We start from the raw sequence: 16,471 nt of genomic DNA on the forward strand, positions 1-16,471 counted from the left end.
GGCAGTGTTACAAAGTTTCTTTGCTCTCACTTTCCCCCTCCTTTTCCATGCAGGATATAATAAGAATTAATAAAAAAAGAAAAAGATATTTTTTAAAAATGAAACAACTAAAGGGAGCCTCTAGCCTAAAATATTACAAAATCAAAAAGGAGAAGAAAAAAATAGATATAAATGAAAAAAACCAGTCCAGTTTCAAAATACAAGATCATATATAGAAAATCTAGCAATGAGAAGAAAAAAAAAACATTACTTTGACATTCCTGTTTAAAATCGTCACTTAATCACTTCTGTCAAAACTTTTACAGATTCTTTCTTTTCCTTAGGGTGTCCTTTCAGATCTTAGAATAAAAAAAAAGTTCTCACCAAACCGGCACGCTCTCTCTTTCTTCTCTCTTCTGTTTCGGAGCTGTCCCAACTTCAGCAGCTTTAATGGCTGCCTCTTTGCCACTGGGAAGAAGAGCTTCTCCTGGATTTACCAGGGACTTTTCGGTATCCCTGGGATCGACAGGATGTGCTCTTCACTTTCACCATCGCTTCAGGACAGTTTAGATCCGATAGGACCGTCCAGGAGCAAAGATATCGGCAGTGATCTCAGACCTCCAAGATCACATGCCGTATCGTCACGATGCCAGCTCCACCCTCCTATACAGGCCATGAATTTAATACATGTGTGATCCAGCCAGCGGTATTGCTTCTGCTACGAAGCACCCAATTTCGAACATAGAGAACATAGAATATCAGAATTGGAAGGGTTAATGGCTTTTGGCAGAATTGCCAGGCTTTCAATTAGCATGAGCACTGCTCTTAAGTTTTCCTCTCAGCTGCAGTGTTTGCTTTGAGGTTGACTTTTTTTTAAAGGGATATTTTAAGTTTTCTACATTGTTTTAGTGGTTCCTGGCATTGACCTTTTTGAGTGTTCTTCCCTCAGTCTTTTTGAAAGCCTCTTGAGATGGAGCATCCACAACTTCTGAAGGCAAGCTATTCCATTGGTTGATTGGTCTCACTCTTAGGAAATTTCTCCTTAGTCCTAGGTTGCTTCTCTCTTTGTTAGTTTCCATCTTTTGGGGCCTCTTGGTGCTTTGGAAAAATAGACTGAATCTCTCATTTTTGTAGGAGCCCTTCAAATCTCCTGACAGAACAATCAATCAGTGAAACAACTTGCCTCCAGAAGTTGTAAATGCTGCAACACTGGAAGTTTTTAGAGGAGATTGGATAGCCATTTGTCTGAAGTGGTGTAGGGTTTCCTGCCTAAGCAGGGGGTTGGATTAGAAGACCTCCAAGGTCCTTTCCAACTCTGTTATTCTACTCTATTCTACATGTAACCATTGGAACCGTGCTATTTTATTGTGAGTTGGAATAAGGAGAAATTTCCTAAGGGTGAGACCAATCAAGCTGGCCACACCCTCCCAGTCATTAGGACAGAGAACTGGTTGTTAAATTATTTGAATCCCACCACTGCCAGTTGTTATGTTGTTAAGCAGAAGCCCTCCAAATGTTTTGGGTTACAGCTTCAGGAGCCTGACCAACGTAACCAATGATAAGAATTGAGGAATTTATATTTCAAAGTGGAGGAAATAGATTGCGGTTAGAAGTCACATATTCCTCTACAGTTTAATCTGGCTAATTTAGCTTCTGACTAGTTATTTGTATTATACTTTGTAAGCAATAGGTACAGTTTATTATGATTTTGCCAATCAGATTTCTATAGTTTGCTCAACAAAGCTATGGTTAGGACAAATCATTATTTTCTGCTGTGTGTGACTCCACATCCCTTATTACCTGGTGTAAGTCTTCTGCAGTATTATGGTATGCTCTGTCTATATATTTGTGAACAAATAAAAATATAATAAAATACCAATCGGTTTCCATTGGCCTCCTTCCAAAAGAAGTTATATCCAGTTTGTAGCCGAACTCCTGAATTTTATTTTTATTTTTTTTAATAAAAATTTTATTTCGGTTTTCACAAAACATAATACAAGTAAAATTTCTTCTTTTGAGAATAGCATGGTCCCGGGTTATCACTTCTCCATACAGACACAAATTCAATTTCATATTCATCTTTGTGTTCTATTCCATATCTTATTACTATTTTAACATTTTTTCAATAATTTTTCCCTTCCCTTAGTTTTCTCAATCTTACTTTTAATTATCTCATTCCTTTCTAAATTCATATATATATATATATATATATATATATATATATATATATATATATATATATCTTTTTCTAAGTAATGACCTTGCTAGTCATTATATTTATACTTTTGTCTGTTCTGTTTCAATTTCATATTTTCTTTTCTCATTAAACAACATTTTCCCGTGTAGTTACTAATTGGAGTATGACACCTTTGTATCTTTTAATTTTTATCCATTCAACTCTTATTTAAACTTCAATTTATGCCTTTACAATTATAACATTCAATATAACAACTTCCAGTTGAATTCTGCTTGGTACATTCTTAAAATACGCACTAAGTTCTTAAAGAGAATATATATATATAACAATAATAAATAAAATACTTATTCTATTCCAATTCAGCTCTTCCCCCTTCCATTTTCGACCCCTTCTCTCTCTAATTCTGATTCTCTCTTCTGTAATCCTCTCTTCTGTTTATTCCTAATGTTATAATTACTTTTCAAACTATAATAAATAAAATACTTATTCTATTCCAATTCAGCTCTTCTCCCTTCCCTTTTTGACCCCTTCTCTCTCTAATTCTGATTCTCTCTTCTGTAATCCTCTCTTCTGTTTCTTCCTTATGTTATAATTACTTTTCAAACTATTCTTTTTTGGGGTTGTTTTTTTGGATCTTAAATTTTTCACTCTCTTTCCCCCCTTTCTTTTCCCCACATAGGAATACTTGGTCATTGAAGATGGCTTCTTCTTTGTCCTGCCCTTCTTGTTCTACAGGCATTTCTTGTTGTTTCTCATAGTTCAGGATCTCCATTTCTAAAAATTGAAATTCAAAGCCAAAAGAACCTCTTCCTTCTTGTGCATCTTCTGCTTTTTAAGTTCCATTCTCAATTCTTCCAAGAGTGATGCCATTTTAAAAACTTTTAAACAACCTCCCGATTAATTTCAGTCCTTTAGATCCAATAGCCAAAAATCCAAAAATCATCAAGTAATCCAAATAATCCAAAGTTGTTTCTTCTTGCTTCTTTTTTCCACTTTCTCTTCCTGGGGTTCTCTTATCTTGTTACAAAGTTTCAGTTAAAATGTATCTTTTAGGAATCTTGTTAAAGTTTCACTGTTAATTCCTTTCACTTCCAGGTGGTCTCCTCCCTTTTTCCAGATCCCACCCTTTTGTTTTTTCCTTCTTTTAAAAGTTTTTGAGAATCCAGAAATCTTTATTATCCCTTTGACATTTTATTTTCAGCTTAAATACCTGTTACTGTCAAAGTGGATTTTTGCCGATTTCTTGCTTAAATCTCTTAGTTGTCAATATAGAGAAAAAAAGAAAAAACAAACAAATCCTTTCCCTTCCCTCTCTCATTCGCAGCTTCAAAGTCTTCTTTGGGAACAATGTTGTTCTTTATAATTCAAATTCCAGGATACCTTGCATTGTTTTTCCAGTTCGACCCAGTCAGCCAAAAACTTTCTCTTCTTATCTTCCTCCTGCACATTCTTTTCCGGTCGAGTTCTTTGAGGTGGTCATTTCTGACCACCACTGCAACCGCCTTCGGGAAAGGGAGTAATGGCCAGCTGGGAAGGAGAGATGCAGCTCTACTCGACCCTGCTAGCAGTCTCCCCCCTCTTCACCACCTCTACGCTCCGAAATCAGCCGGCTCGGGGCGCTCCAGTGGCAAGCCGAACTCCTGAAAATTTATTGTGCAGTAGCAATAATAATGATACAGATAATTTCTCCCAATGTATCCCAGTAGATGGAAGAGCCCTCATTGAGCCGTACAATCTCAGAAAAAGCCAGCATCATTTATGCCATCACTCCAACATATTCTTTGTTGCAAGAATCCAATTTAAAGCATCCCTAAAAGGTGCCTGTTATTTGAATACATCCAAAGGGGAAGACATTTTCTCTGGAGGTAATTGGTTCCATTCTCAAACTGATCTTCCTATCTGGAAGTTTGTCCTGATCATCAAGTAAAATCTGCCTTCCTGCAGCAACCTAGTAATAACTGATGGCAGCAGCTCAGAATGCAAAATTATGGTTATATATGTATGGTTAGAATTCTGAGGGGAAAAACATACATCTCCTGTAGGTTCTCTTCCTTGAAAAAGATGGCTGAGTAATCTAGTTTCAGGGAAGGAATCAGCACAGGATAGGAGACATCTTCCATTCTCAGAGCCTGGTGGTTCTAAGTGCTTCTCAACTGTTCTCACTTTCTTTAATGGGAGTTCTAGGTAAAAATTCAGATGGCTGCCATATTTCCAGGCTAGAAGAAATTTGGTATGTCAGCTCTGTTTCTGCTGTTCTCAGAGGTGCAACAGAACAATTTAGTAATGGCTATACTTAATTGCACAAACAGCTTGCTAAATATTTAATTATTTTTTCCCCACTTTTATTTTTTACAAATAACTCAAGGCAGAAAACATATGCAGCATACTTGCCTCCATTTCCCCTATAACAACAACTTTGTTTAGTGGGTTAGGCTGAGAGAAAGTTGGCTTTCTTGGCTAAGATGGGATGTGAATTCATGGTTTCCCATTTATCCTTGGAAAGAGACCAGCACATACTGAAAGAATGGAAAACCTGTGGCCCTGAACTACATCTTCCATTATTCATCACTAATGGCCTGCTGATTGGATCTGCCTGGAAATGTAATCTCTTACTCACAATACCAGCACATACAGCATGCTTTATATATGCTTCATCTCCCAGACAGCAAATCAAAAGGTTGGTAATTTAGGCAGATGAATTCCCACAGATTTGGAAGGCCTCCAGTTTGGGAAGGCAATATGAGGATGCTCTGATGGTTGAAGAAGCTCATGTTTAAAAACCTATCCAGGAAATAAATTCACAGCATAACCATTATTTAAGCATGACTCAGTTCACCAGTTTGATATTTAGAAAATATTATTTTATTAATCTCTGGAATGAACCAATATTTAAGCATAATAGTGATTATTCATATCCTATTTTATTTTGTAGCTGAAATCATCTCTTCCTAGGGGTTAGATTCCTATATTATGCTCAACCATATTTTTAAACCACTGAAAAGACATAGTGGCCTAACTCATACATTCTGTACAATGGTTTACACATTCCTGTAACCTAAGATTACAAGAACTAGCCTGCAGAACTCCAGAAGTTCATTAGTGGGCACCAAAGAGTTCTTTTTCTGTGTCCCGTTGTTGCCATCTAGTTTTTCTGTCCAGTTTTCATAGTTTAGGGTGTTTTATGGCCATACTGCAGTGTTTCTCTCAGCCTTAGTAATTTGAAGATAATCTTCAATACTCTAATCTTTGAATATGCATTTTTGAGATTTGTCATAATGTAGTCTAAATTGTAGCTTGATTACCCTGGGGTCTTGCCTCCATTTTGTGTGGCTTCTTAACGATAGTTTGCAGTTCCAAGACATAAGTGTTAGTTGCAGTTTAAAACTATGATTGGTTTCAATTTCTAGTTATTATTAACTTGAAAGTGATATCTGTTTTACATGTCACTTTAAATCAGCATGTAGAACTAGTACTCTCAAAGACATTGAAACGTTGGAAAAAATGTCCATCTGGGTTCAGTTCCAAGTGGGAAGAAAGACATTGGAAACATGGAGCTGATTGGAAAGATGGTTTAATGGTGAAGCAGAACTACCAAGCATGTGGGATTCTGGATAGCTGACCACATGGGATGGAGAGTGAGAGAGATTTATACCCTCTGTCGGGCTTTGAATTTGCTTCCTGTTCCTGTGGCAAGAAATGTATCCTGACTGGTTTTCAGACTCCTATGGGGTCATACAGGGGTAGGTTGTCTTTTGCTTGTTTGGATCTGAGTGAGGCAGAGGTGGGATTCAAATAAATTTACTACCTGTTCTGTAGGCGTAGCTTGGTGGGCGTGGCAGGGGAAGGATACTATAAAATCTCCATTCCCTCTCCACTCCAGGGGAGGATACTGCAAAATCTCCATTCCCTCCCCACTCCACCAACCTGCTTTCCAGCTCCATTCTCCTGTACAGGGCAACAAAAGAAGACCCAGCCGATCAGGTGAGACTCAGGAGGCAGAGAATAGATGGGGGCAGGGCCAGTCAGAGGTGGTATTCCACTACCGATTCTCCAGAACTGGTCAGAACCTGCTCAATATCACCTCTGGAGTGAGGATTAATCCCATCATCCTGGAGCTGAAGGTCTTTTGTGTTGTAGATAAGTTGTCTTTTGTCTTTCTGGAGCTATTAACAAAGGTGGGGGCTGCATTCCAAGAGCATGTTTCTCCTTTTCTCATCCAGGGAGGTATAATATTCTGTCTTTTTAATATTTCCTAGAATATTTCATTTTTCTAGGAGAAAGGTGGGTGCTAACTTTCTACAAAAAATTAGCTGAAAGCCAAATATACTTCAGTTTTCTTGATTTTTAAAGTAGAATTACAGGACTTATTACCTGCTCAGGATGCTGTGCTCCTTATGTCTAATTACACTCTACTAGTGTATGTGTAAATTCATGCTATGTCAAAACTGCCTTGCAATTTCTCCTGGCTTTATTCCCCTGTGGAACAGATTTCTTCTTAATTTTGTTACTGTTGTTTGGGCATGTTCTGAGGATGCTTGAAAATGTTTTGAATTTCTTTGGTAGTGCTTTAGCATGAGTTTTATTGTTGAGGAGGTCAACAGCAGTGGTGGGATTTGCCAGTTCTCTGAACTACTCAAAATTTCTGCTACCAGTTCTCTAGAACTGGTCAGAACCTGCTGAATACCACTTCTGGTCAAGAGTGCCTCTGCAAGTGTCTGATTTCCTTTACATATCTTTCCATTACTCCAAAGCTTCTCTGACAGCCCACATGTTCTACTATGAAAGATCCCAGCAGGAACAGCTTCCTTGTAATGTCTTTCCATGGATTTTGTTGAAAACGAAACCAAACCAACCATCAGAAATCAAGAAGGCTAACACACTCACCTAGACATCTTGTTCACTTCCTAATTAAGTATAAAAATACCAAACTCAGCCCTTGAGGATTCACCAAAATCCTATTCTTTTTTTAAAAAAACCTTCAAAAATAATTTCTCTCTTATCAAATCAACAGAGGACTGGTAGAAATAATGCAGGATATTTTTTTTCAACACAGCAGTAAAGCTCTAACAACCTCTCTTCAATACAGTATGTTCTGATAAGACAGACCTTGAAACTTTTTAGCCACTAGAGGAAGTGGAAAATATGTAAAACTATGCTGCAGTTTGCTCACCAAAAATAACTCTAAACAGACTTAAAATCTGGCCAGTGTCTGACTATGAAAGAAATTATTGTTGCCAGAGTTTTGGAAATGGTTTTTCCTATATATTTAATGGAAGAATTATTTAAAGTATTGAAAAGGAATATGAAAAAGGATTTTCAAATATGAAGAGGGATTTAAAAAATACATATATATAAAAGTAGAATTCATATAACACAGAATGCATATGACTTATAAAAGGAAAATGAAAAAGGATACATCTTTGCAACTTTTTTTTTTAGATAGGCGGTGATTGAGACCTGAAGAATAGGGCAAGATGTTGCCAACATGAGGTACTCATATATCCCAACATATTATACTTTTGTACTAAGGGTTTTAATCCTAAGCAATTTGGGGAGTTGATTTGGGCTAAAAATCAAAATATAAATATAATATAAAATCATGCATGTCGGTAACACGATTTTAGCCTTTTAAGGAACCCTGGGCAAAGTTAATACTAGGAATGTATCTTGTGCCCAGATATAATATAGGTTTATTGATTTACAGCTGACTTTATGCAAGTCCCCATTGCAATCCTATGGCAGAAGCAGTTGTGGATCAAGTGGGAATGCTCCTAACTATGACATTTTAAACCCCTTCCTTACGTGGACCAACTGACTACATAAGCCTATAAAAGCAGATGAGAACTGAAACAAGACACTTCAACCAAAGTTCCATTGATGGTGTTACCTAGCCTGGTGACAAAATGTTCGGAAACTAAACAAGCTTGGCGAACAAACCAACAACATCTACCACCCAAGCTACAAATATTTTCCACCATGTATAAACCATTTCCTCCTATTTTAAGTGATGACCCAGAAAAAAGCATGTGCAACTGGCTGTACTTCTTGATATCTAGAAAAGTATAGATGCCACATGAGGTGAGAAGAAAAACACACACAAATAGACACTGATAGAGCAACACTGATCAGGTTGCATACCCACATCCTGATCAGTATGAAGAAATAAAGTGTGTGTGTGTGTGTGTGTGTGTGTGTGTGTGCGCGTGCACGCACGCACACACACTCTACTTTGATTCACCAAGCAGCATGACATAGAATATGATGTAGAGAACAACAGGGGGAAAAAAGTAGCCAACATTTGTTCATGCTATGGTTAGGTGCAAGGGTGGACACAGTTTTTGTAAACAATGACGAATTGTACGAAAATGTTTTATTAAAAAAATAGAGTGACTATAATTCATAAATTCAACTTTATAACTGTCAGTGTTGTTAGCTGGAAAACAACATTGGAAAGATGAAAATCATATTGAAACTTCTACAGTGGAAACAGCAAGATATTCTTGGTATTGGAGTTGTAAGACATGTGGATTAATCTTTTCATATCCTTTGTTGTGTGCACATTAGTGTACTTGCCTGAGTTGCATTCTCAAGTGTAGCATTGGAGGGGAGAGAAAAATAATGGAAGCTGAGGGTACAGTAATAAGCTACAGTTTTCTAAGATCAGATGCTTATGCTTTCTGACTCATTTCAGTTAATATAATAAAATCTTTAAAACCTTAGAAAAGTTTCCTTTTGAGTCATTTTTAAAAATTATGTATTTGGTCATTATTAGCACATAGAGAAGAAAATACGTTCATAAGAACATTAACATTGCTTTGATTGAATATCCCACCAACCAGTTATTCCAATATTTTTTAATGACCAGAACATATTAAATTCAGGAAGCTGATAGATTGTGCTATTTCTAACATGTATCATTGTCCTCAGAAATCAAAACTACACTGACTTTTGGCAAGGTGATTTATTATCTTCCTTGAATGTACCCAATTTCCTCTTTGTTTATCATTTTAATATTGCAATGATTTCCAGATTCAGTGTGTGAAAAACTATGTTCCCTAATCAAGATCATAAGGCGATTCCAAATTCTAATATTGTTGGACATGGGAAATTTTTCCTTTTTACATCTTCCACACCATTCATAGGCCCATATTCTTTTATCTATTAATATATCCAATTAGAAATTAATTTTAACAAACATCACAAAAATTTTGAAAGGCATTCCTCAAGTGCATTTTCTTTTATCTGAGCAGAACAAAGTGTGCTGTGTATTTACAATGTGATAAAATTCACCTTTGGTTCTCAATGACTGTCAGAGTCAGAATGTATTGAACAGGTGATATTCTCTTACATCTATCGTTGCTATATTTTGTTCAATGACACTGCTACCTGAATCATTAATTGATAACTAAAGATGAACGCTTGTTCGTACAAATCTTGCCCTGTCCCAAACCTTTACCTAATTCTGTGATCCTTTGAATAATGCACTAGGCTCTATCATACCAATTCCAAAATGTTCAAGATACAAGTATTGCATTAAATTTTTAACTGCTTTGCATTCTTCGGTGAAAGGCTAGCATATAAGGCTTTTATCTAAATCAATTTTCCTTCCTCTTGGCTCCAATGTTATATTGCAGTGTTTAACCTTTTGTTTTTACCAGCTGCATTTTCTCCCAAATTTATTGTAAATCTAGTGTCTCTTAGAGTCAGTGCCTTCGGTGCTATCAAATACTTCCTATTCAGTATTTCCAGATACCAGTACAATGCAGGTAATCACTATTTAGTCATTTGCAGTTGTGATGTTCATGAAAACCATGACCAGTCCTCACATTTATGACCTTTGCAGATTTGCAAAGCAAAGCAAAGCTGAAATAACATCATAAAATTGTGATGTTTCACTTAGCAGCTCCTTTGCCGAATGAGTTGCCAATCCCAATTGTGTTTACTAAATGACGAGACTACTTGTATGATACTAATAATACAATTACAGTCTGCATTGTTGGACAAGAGCTTAATCTCTTATAATGTCACCAACACAATTAAAGAAACATTGGCTAGGGAATTTGAAATTTATCAAACCTGGAAAAACTAAATTAAGAAAAGTTGGAACGTAAGTTCCTTTTATACATAGCAGTTCTAATGCCCCAGTTTACTGGAATGGAAAAGAACGGAAGGAAATAACACTAGCCTTGACAATGGTTAATCTGATAGCAATTATTTATTGCCTAAGAGTAGGCATCTGTCCCAGAACTGGTGGGACACCACCTTATATCTTGCAAATATAAAGAAATGAGTACAGAAGTAGATGGTAAGACAAGAATAGGCAATTACTAAAGCTTCCAAGCCATAACACTCAACTTTGAGAAGTTTATGTTGACTCAAATATCAGCCTGCAGATGGGGTAGGAAACATTTTGCCAGTCACAGACTTGGGATTAAGCATCTGAGATTTACCCCCATGCAAGCTCCTTTGATCAGCAGGGCTTCTGCAGTGTAGAATGTTGATCCTGCTTGGGCCAAGATGTGGAAAACCAGTATATCCTAGAGCTTGTGAACCAGCCAATCTGCAAGTTTTAATCTGGCATCTACTATTTCAATCCATTGCCTTTTAGAAATTGTTGGATAGATGATGTGTAATTTATAATTTGTGATGGTGGCACTAAGAGACCCCATTTCAAAGTGCCAGATTCTCTCTTTACCTAAAATATGAACAGCATTAGCATAGGTGGTGCATCCTCCAACCAGCATGAAGTAACTAATAGGGGGTTGGGTTGATCTCTTCCATGTGGGAAAGTTACTGCTTCTGAGATAATGAGTAGTGAAGCTTAACATCTTTTATATAATTTACCACTGCTTCAAGGGGAAAACAACATTTTAACATGGAAAGATTAAAGATGAATTAAAGTTGTTCAGGTACATATTTGGAGATGAAGGCAAAAGCCTGTGTAGATGAAAATGTGGCAAGGATCTGTTTTTGGGTATACACCTTGACTTGAGATTATGATACTACGGCCTCTTGATTCCTCCCATATTTTTCCAGTTCAAACACTGGCTTCCAATGAAATAATTTTGTAGTTTCTTGCTAATTTTAATATGCACCTGAACTCCTGTTGTAATTGGTGCTATTTTAGTTTATTGCCACCTTGCCTTTCATTATTTATACTTATCTGCCCTCTTCTTTCCTCTAGAATTACTCAGATCTACAAGGATTTTTATCTTCTCTTTGTTCTTGTGGTCACAGTTTACTGTGTTAAAGCATTATCTTGTTTTGGCTATCTTCCAGAATTTCATCATCTTAGATTTTCTGACTGCTGGGTATTGACTTTGACTTTTCACTTGAGTTTCATTGAGGGATGAAAGGTAGCTGTTTTATTATTTTTTCCTTAGAATGAACACTTATATTTAGTAGTTATAGGCCTAATCATCATTATTATTAGGCAGCTTAAGGCTATTAGGACTTCTTTGTTACAAGCAAGTAAATATAAAGCATCAGAATTAAGCTTAGAATAAAATAAATATTGTATATTCATTACTTTAAGACAGCACAAAAAATCTATTCTGCAACCATATCCTAAGATTATACCTATTCTTACAGATATAATTTTCATATTTAATAAATGATTTGTTTTCATTCTGGTTATTTCATTTTATTTTAGTTTCATTATGTTTATATTTATCTATGTACCTTATTTGGTATACAAATTGCAACAAATGAACCAATATTCAAACAAATACTGGGGTCTCTATTCAAAGATCATAACTAAGGAACAATTTATGGGAAGCACTGCTTAAGTATAAGGAATTTAAGTACAAGGTTAACTTTGAATGGAAATGAAGGAAGCTTCAAAGCGTTTGGGTCATTACTTGACAGAGTCAAATTTTAAAAGCAGACATTCTCTTCAACTCTTTTGTTCATGTGGACTGTAAAAACCTTCTTTTTAGTGGAAACTAAGATCAAACTCCATCGCTTTTAGGGGCTTGGTCTGATGTATATGATCACTATACAAAAAAGATGTTGAGACTCTAGAGAGGGTGCAGAGAAGATCAACAAAGATGATTAGGGAGCTGGAGGATAAAACATGGAAAACACAGTTGCAGGAACTGGGAATATCTAGTTTAACAAAGAGAACGACTACCAGTGATATGATAGCAGTCTTTCAATATTTGAGCAACTGTCACAGAGACGAGGGGGTCAACCTATTCTCCAAAGCACCTAAGGTCAAATAAGAAGTAATGGATGGAAACTCATCAAAAAGAAATACAACCTAGAACTAGGAAGAAATTTCCTGATGGTGAGAACAACTAACCAGTAGAATGGCATGGATGTTCCATCACTGTAAGCTTTTAAGAAGAGATTGGACAGCCATTTGGTATGGTACAAGTCTCCTCCTTGAACAGAGGATTGGACTAGTAGACCTTCAAGGCTCCTTCAAAATCTATAATTCTGTATTCTCTGCCTTACCAGAGGAAAAAAAATACAGTCCATCTTTGTTTAACTATAGAACTGTATCTTCAAAGATAATACGTCTATCTCACTCAGTTGCAGAACATAGCTCTTACACACTTGCTGAATCACAGTCCTATGATGGCTATCACGACTCAAACAGTATTCAAATAAAAACCCTTAGTTTTGTCAGTTCTATCAACCCATTACTCACATGCTATAACAAATATGGGTACTCAATCTTGTTTTATCAGGACAATTTTTCTAATGGTGCAATCTGAGACAAGTATATGGATGATGATAACCTGTGGATAATTTTAATAAATGCCAGTATCTGATAGTGGTATGTAATCAGTTATGAATAAATAGGAAATATAAAATATTGATTGTGCTCATAATTTACAGTGGTATAAGATAAATTCAGTCCATACCAAGTCTTGATGTTACAGTAAATAAAGCAGGATTTGTTAGTTACAAATGACTAATAATTTGGCAACTTAGCAATAGTTCGCTCATGTTACTAAAATTATATTAGTTATTTTCTTTTTCCCAATAGTCTGATGTAGTCTCCTTTGAACTGAGCTCCATCTTGTGGTCATACGTACAAGATCAAGATAATGCAATAAGAGACAATAAGGAAATAGTGGCATAACAGGAAAAATCCCATTTAGAGAGTCATACATTTTGTTTCACAAAAAATTAAGGCATTAATTACTCCAGTGATTAAGCTGGTTCAAACATCCACAAAACATCTGTTGTCAAACATGCAAGGTGTTTTGTAGACTGAATTCAGGAAGAATCTATTTTTCTGCTGTGTATGGAAGAAGCTCTGTGCAGAATTGATTCACTTAGCAATGAACATTCCATTCAACACACACTTTCTGTTCTTGTGTAGAGATAGAGAAGTAGTGATGATGATGATGATAATTATAGATAGACAGACTTAGGTTTCCAATAGAAAAATGCAAATATGCAATGAAAAAATATTTTGCCTCCAGAAATTCTAGCAATCACTCATTGTTTTTAAAAATGAAAAATAGTTGCTAAAATGGAAATGCATACATTTTGTGAATATAGGTGTTACTGTAAAAAGAAAGTTATAAAGTCATTCAACATTTCTTGAAGATTGTTTATGGAGTTTATTAGTGAAATATATAACAAATAATTTCAACTGTAAAAATAATGATATGCTGCTCCCAAAAATGATATACAGCTACTCCAATGAAAATAGAAACAGATTTATTTAGAAAATTAAAATATCTAAAGATATCAGACAATTATGATCTAGATATATATTTCCCCATAATCCTCCTCTCTAATTTTTTGTTCATTTGTCAACTGAAAAAATATTTTTGAATGCTTAGAAATATTAAGTTAAAATAAATGATCAATCCTTTGTAAATAATGGGGCCCTTTTGTGTTGTCAGCAAATTATGGAGAGAACAATGGAATGAATTTGTAAATTTTGTTAGCTTACATGTCAGAAAACAAAGCTGACAGCCTTCATTACTGGGTTAAACCAGTAACCAAATTCAATAGTTACAATTGTGTAATCTTTGGCAGTCAACAGAAATTCCGACATGTAACTTTAGCTTTCCAAATGAGAATTTATCTTGCTTACTTTCTCACACACTCCCAAACTTTTAAAATCTGTCTCTGAGGAGAGAGACCTAGCCTGGACTTGCAAAAATGTTTGGCAATTCATCTTATCACAGTCTAAAACAATTCTTATAAGGCCCATTCAGTAAATTGGATTGCTTCTGTATAGAAAGACATAACATATTAACAATATCTAACTTTGTACAACAAAAAGCATATAGGTCTCAGCCCATATTATAATATTTATAACATTCATGGAGGATTCTACCCATCCACCTTGTAATATTGAATATACTTCCTTTTTCTCAATTTCTCAAGTTCTGCCTCTTAAGAATCCTCTCCCATCTGATAGCTCATGCATTTGAGTTGAGGTCACATCCCATCTTCTGAGTTTAGTCAAGAAAAAGAAGGCAAGACCAGAGCAAGAGCAATATACCCAAGGGTATAGATTCATCTAAATTTATTACATAAAATTTATAAATAAATACATGATTAAATACATAGATAGTAGAAATGTCCAGAGGGACTTACTCATACTTAAGCTACCACAGAAATTTGAAGAGGCTTTTTTAAAAGAAGTCAGTGAAGTGGTATGTGTCTGCAGACTTTCAAATAGTTTAGGACTTCTCTCTGCCTGCCTATTTATTTGTCTGTCTGTCTCTGTATCTCTGATTGCTAGGAGTCACAAAATCAGTCAGTCATAGTCTTCAGTGACAGGAAAGACCATAGGAGGAACAAGGTTTACATACCTTGGATCAGCAATTAAACCTATATTACATCACAACTTGCTTAAATAAAAAATATTTAACTTCTCGCTCTACCTTTCCTAGCACATTATTTTTCTGTTGTTTTTAGACATGTTTTTAGCTATATAAACCATATATGTTAGCTATAATAGGATTGCTGCCATACTCCTGGAGCATTTAGGAAGTTTGTTCAAATTTGGCATTTTTTTTTTCCATGAACAATAAATTATTGCAGGCAGTCCTCATTTAGTGACCACAACTGGGACTGGCAACTCAAACGTTAAGTGAAGTGGATGATAAGTGAAACTTGTGACTGTGCTTGATGTCTATGGAGATTCTTAGTCATCCAGGTCATGGTTATCCCAAAGATGCTTTTTCAAGAGGCAACTGTGACTGTATTTATTATCTTACTTCAGTTTTTCTTGGCTTTGCAGCCCTAACATAAATGTGAGAATTGGTCATAAAATTACTTTTTCATCAATATTGAATTATTGCTAAACAAGGCAGTTGCAAAATGAAAACTATCTGTAATTCTATTTTGCAGATTATGTTTCATTTCTGAGTCTTATATAGGTGATTCTAGGCTGTATGGCTGTAGCTTGACTTTTATTTTTATCCTAATTATAGAGGGAAAATTGTATTCCCCTAGGGTCAATCCTGATTGAAGCAGCTTGTAAGTCCTGTTAAAATGAATGAATGAATGAATGAATGAAATCTCTCTTTACTGGGGTTTGTTATATAAAGAGTTACAGCTGCTTCAAGAAGTTTCAGATACAGGTTCAGCGCATATTCTCACATGTTCTGAAGCAGTAGTGGGGCTGAGCAATATGGGAATCGTGTTTACAAGATAGGCAATGCAATAAATAAATATGAAGATCTCCCCTCATCTCAGTCATTCCAAATCTGCCTTTCCCCTTCTGCTTAACTTTCCACTTTGTTCAGCATCTTCCCCTTGCCCACAGGAAAAGCTCTTATCTATATATATAAAAGTGAAATACCATTCACGCATCATCACAAAATCTCCAGAACTGTAAAGCCTACAAACTTGAAATTTGCCACGTATGTTCATCTTGACTTCTAGGTGCTCACTAAGAAAGGATTTTTCAAAAATGACCATCAGAGCATCAGTATTTCATATATTATTATTAACATGCTCTAATGCTAAGGAGCTCTATTCCCCCTCCCCACCTGAAAAGAAATCTGTTCCAAATGCAAAACACAAGCAGAGGAGTTTCAGTTTTACTTTCACAGCAGCAACCAGCTTTCGTACAGAACCGTTCAACTAAACCATGCCCAGGCTCCTTGCTCTCTCCTTCTTGCTCACACAGCCAGCAAATACTGCTTCAGTTTCCAAACAGGCCTCAACTTTCTCACACACTGACAGGACACTAGTCAGATGAATACCAATGGATGCTGGTAGGCAGAGGCACAATTCCCCCCACCACCACCTTATTTTCCTCCCCAAAAACTAAGCACGGATATAGAGCTAGTTTAGACATATAAGAGCTGG

General features: G+C 35.9%; 1 protein-coding gene across 1 annotated transcript in view; it reads left to right on the forward strand.

Annotated features, from left to right (window-relative positions):
• The window catches only part of ZBTB38 (zinc finger and BTB domain containing 38), a 39,662-nt gene that overhangs the window by 15,404 nt on the left and 7,787 nt on the right, over positions 1-16,471 (forward strand). The gene's annotated exons all lie outside the window — the stretch shown is intronic.

The sequence above is a fragment of the Pseudonaja textilis genome, chromosome 4, assembly GCF_049901715.1.
Source record: "Pseudonaja textilis isolate UNSWEBS1 chromosome 4, rPseTex1.2, whole genome shotgun sequence".
Classification (NCBI taxonomy): domain Eukaryota; kingdom Metazoa; phylum Chordata; class Lepidosauria; order Squamata; family Elapidae; genus Pseudonaja; species Pseudonaja textilis.